Genomic DNA, 4,293 nt, shown 5'->3' on the forward strand with positions numbered 1-4,293 from the left:
ACTCGTCCAGAGTTTCCAACTTGCTCTGCAAGTTCTTCTAAAACTCGGTCAGAGTTTCAAACTTGCCACGAAAGTCCTCCACAACGTCAAATCGTGAGGAGAAGACCACGTTCAAACTTGCCACGCAAGTCCTCCACAACGTCAAATCGTGAGGAGAAGACCACGTTCCAGTGAATCAAGACGTTCGGATCGTCAACGGAGAGCAAACTCGACGCAAGCATTCGAGGGAGGCACTCCATCGCCACCGTGAAGAACCCAGAATTAAACAAAGGGGAGAATCAAATTCATTCTCCTCTCTTTTGTAATCAGAATCCAAATTGTAATCGATTTTAAGAGAATACAAATCAATTTTTCTTTTATTTCTTTTACATCGAATTTTTCCACAAACAGTCCTCTACCTACCACATCTACACGTCATTTTATGGACATTAATTAGCAGAATCACAAGTGGTGTATATATATGAAGACTCTGTAACAGGATCCTACCATTGGATAAAATTAGATTCACATATGAAATTCTTGATCCTGATTAGATTCCATATGCAGGATCTTGATCTATGACACTGTATCCAGATTGTACTTACTTGGATCAGTCTAGGAAAATGACATAGCCAAAATCCTACATAATCAGGATTCTGATATAAACATGAAATTTTCTTATGGTAAGGTGAAGGGTGCTGGAATAGTAATAATAATTTGTCCTTGAACATCCAATACAAATTATGTAATTATATTATAATGTTAATAAATTTAATTGTTGCACATAATTTGGGTATTATTTATATAATTGTTATATATATCCTTAGAAGTTATTTTGTTAGATCATGCACTATGATGGTCACTTGCTTGGAGATATGATCTAACTTAGAAATTTCTTAAATTTGTGCTTAACCTCTATAACTAGTAAATGATAACTTTGTTATAACATGTTATTATGCATGACACCGATATATGAGATATGGTGGTGGGGCTCAACCATCGGGAATGGAGATTCTCCGGGTGTATGTCATAAGCACGCATTATGATATATGTAGCATTAGACCGTATTTGAATTCTCTAGGAAGAGTCACGTAAGAGATAGAGAATTCAAATTGTTACATGATCACTTTGACTTGATGATATTGTCATTTTCGATTTAATAATTTAGTATGCTTTGATGTGATGGTTAAGCTTGTTTAGCAAACGCTACACAACCTGAAACATTGGGTTGCTAAATTTCATTTAGGAAAATGATGGATGTCTAGATATGATCTAGTATGCTTATTATGATGAGTTAATTTATTATGCATTCCCATGAAGCTATTAAATTCCTGCCGACAGGTGGTTTTGAAAATATTTTTAAAAATTTACTTTCTTATAAAAATAAAATATTTTGATGTTTCAAAATGTTTTTTTATTTATGTTCATGGGAATTGTAAATTTAGACATGAGCAAATAGGTGAGTTGTCCTGCTTAAAAGAGTTACCTAAAATAAATGATACTGGAAGGGAGTAAATATAAGATATTATTTATTAATAATTAATCGCATATTATGGAAGAGCTTTTATGAACAATTAGTCGGATAGGGATTTGATTGTTAAATTAAAATTATTAATTTGATTAATAATTGGTTCTCGATATGGGACCCAATTGGTCTCACTAATGTCATTAGAAGATGTATACATGCAATGCAATTCTATTTCTATCCTTAATTATTATGGATAAAGTTTTTGAATACTGTTTCTATCCTTAATTGTTATGGATAAAGTTTTTGAACAAATCTATTCTATCCTTAATTGTTATGGATAAAGTTCTAGATAATTATGAATTGTTTAAAGTTAAAATCTCTAAGACTAGTGTAATCCTATAAATAGGGTTCATATGTAGCCTTATGAGAAGAGATTGAAAATCTTATGAAGATAATATGAAGAAATAGATTTTTGAGAACCTATTTCTCAGTATTGCTCCTCTACGGTGACGGGTGAATTTCAATTGGAGGTTTTTTCTCTCGAGGAAGCTATTTTGGATTGATCTCGGGACGGATTATCAAAGAAATTCAGAAAGCGTTTCAGGTATTTTTCTAGTTTTTTAATCAGTTTTGATTAATAGTCATGATATGTTTTTTCTGCTGCGTTATATATCATGATTCCAACAAAGGGAACGTACCTGACGGAGGCGAGGACGAGCTCGGAGGTGGGATCGTAGCTCGCCTGAAGATGGAGACAACGGATCTCGCCTGAATCGAAGGGGCGAGGAAGCTTGCCTGAGGCGCGGGAGTGAGGAGCTCACCTGTATGCGACAGCTTGGACGTGCGTAGGAGCTCTCCTGAGCTCGTGGTGAGGCGAGGTCGAGTGGAGAGATCGCTTGTTGCGGGTCGCGGGTCGCCTGTGGGCTTGTAGGCGAGGGCGACGTCGAGCTCGCCTGTTTGCGTGGGAGCCAGCTGTAGACAGGCTGGCATGGAGCTCGCCTGAGGACCTAGGGTTTCTCTATAAAAGGAAAACCCTATTCACGAGCGTAGAAGAGCGTGAGCAGAAGAGGAGAGCAGCAGCGGCCGGCGGGATTTTTTTCCCCTCTGCATTTGTCTCTCTCCCTTTTGTCCCCCATTTGTCCCGTTCCCAAAATTAAAGAGGAGGGGGTTTGGTGAATTTAAGAAGGGGGTTGAGTAGTTAAGAGAGAGTTTGAGCGGTGATTTTAGATTAAAATCACTTGCTATTTGATTGAGAGATCTCAAGCTTGAGATCTTCTCTCTTATTTGTAACTTCTTGTGATTAATAAGAAATTATTTGTGTCACTCCCGTGGACGTAAACAAATTTACCGAACCACGTAAAATTTGTTGTTTTGCATTTGTGATAATTATTTTGGTTGCTGTTTGAGTTCCAATCTCGTTTGTAATCGTGTGCCTTCCATTCCGCTGCGCACAACATAAGGCTCAAATTGTACATTGCTTAAAATTTGAGTTTGGCCCTTTTACGGCTCTGTAATCAAGCAGCCTGTGATGATAGTTTCTTTTAGGGGCTCCTTCACTTCTCCATTAATTTAACCTTTTCCCCTGCAAAGATCATGTCACGAGAGCTTGTTGCTGGTGCTTAATTACTTGGATCGCAAGCCAAGGGTCTATTGCTTAGAGACCCAGTAGCAAGCGTTTTGATGTTACAGCGCGCGTGTTGTCAGACTCACGATACATATTTTTTTTATTCCATCTGAAAATTGTCATGGGTTGGCATTTTAGGTATAGTTGTAGCTGTGCGTACTGATTTTGATAAAGAAAATTAATGTTCACATGGTATTTTTTGAGTATGGGACTCTAGCGAGGGTCATGATCAAGTTCCGCACGCCGAGAGCACGAAGGCGTTGCGCTGTATAGTAGTTAATTATATATATATATTCTACATGGAGGATCCCTACAGGTTATTTTCCATAGTTATTGTAACACTTACTAAAAGATGCTGTTGTTGTCACGAATCCAATATCAATTGCTTGTTTGATTCAAACTCCTTAGAAAAAGGTCTTAAGTGGATGTTTATACTGTTTATATGCTTGGCAAATTTCCCATTTTGATTGGTTAAAAGGTAGCTGATTTAGATTGATAACTTGAGTGGTTGAGAGGCTTAATTAATCATCTTGTAACAACTTAATTTGATATTTTCTGTTTGAGGGAATACCTTGAACTCCTCAAATTGTGTCCATTTTTTTTTAAACTCGAGGAAAAAATCTGTTATTGTGATCCATACATGAAGTGGTGAGTACATGGTACCAGTTAGAAAAGTCCAATATTCTGAAAATGGATTGTCTAGCAATCAACTCAGGCCCAATTGGGCAAAGCTGTTACAAAAAAAAAAACAGCTGTTTTTGAGAACAAAAAACAAATAAATCAGTTCACGTGAGTCTCCAATCCAAATATCAAAATTCTTCCCTCTTTATATATCAGATCTCTCTCTAGAACAGAGGACAAATGTCTCTCTCTCTCTCTCTAATTAAAGAGAGTACACAAGAGCTCTCTCCCACTTATTCATACAACACTTCAAAACTCTTCTCCCTCCAAAATACGGGGAAATGTTAAACTTCACAGAAACCCCTCTCGAGTACGGGCATTTATCAGATAACCCCTCGACTTTCAAAATGTCACGAAACTCTTCTAATGTTAAAATATTGTTTAGAAAACCCCCTATAACATCTGAAGTTGAAAGGAGTTTCCTGAGAGAGCCCCAAAACGTAAGGAGAGTTCCGCGGCATTGTGAAAGTTAAGAGGGTTACTTACAAAGACGTCCAAAAAATTTAGGAGGATTTTGTGAAATTAAATAGTTCTATCATCC

This window comes from Asparagus officinalis, chromosome 3 (genome assembly GCF_001876935.1).
Source record: "Asparagus officinalis chromosome 3, Aspof.V1, whole genome shotgun sequence".
Lineage (NCBI taxonomy): Eukaryota > Viridiplantae > Streptophyta > Magnoliopsida > Asparagales > Asparagaceae > Asparagus > Asparagus officinalis.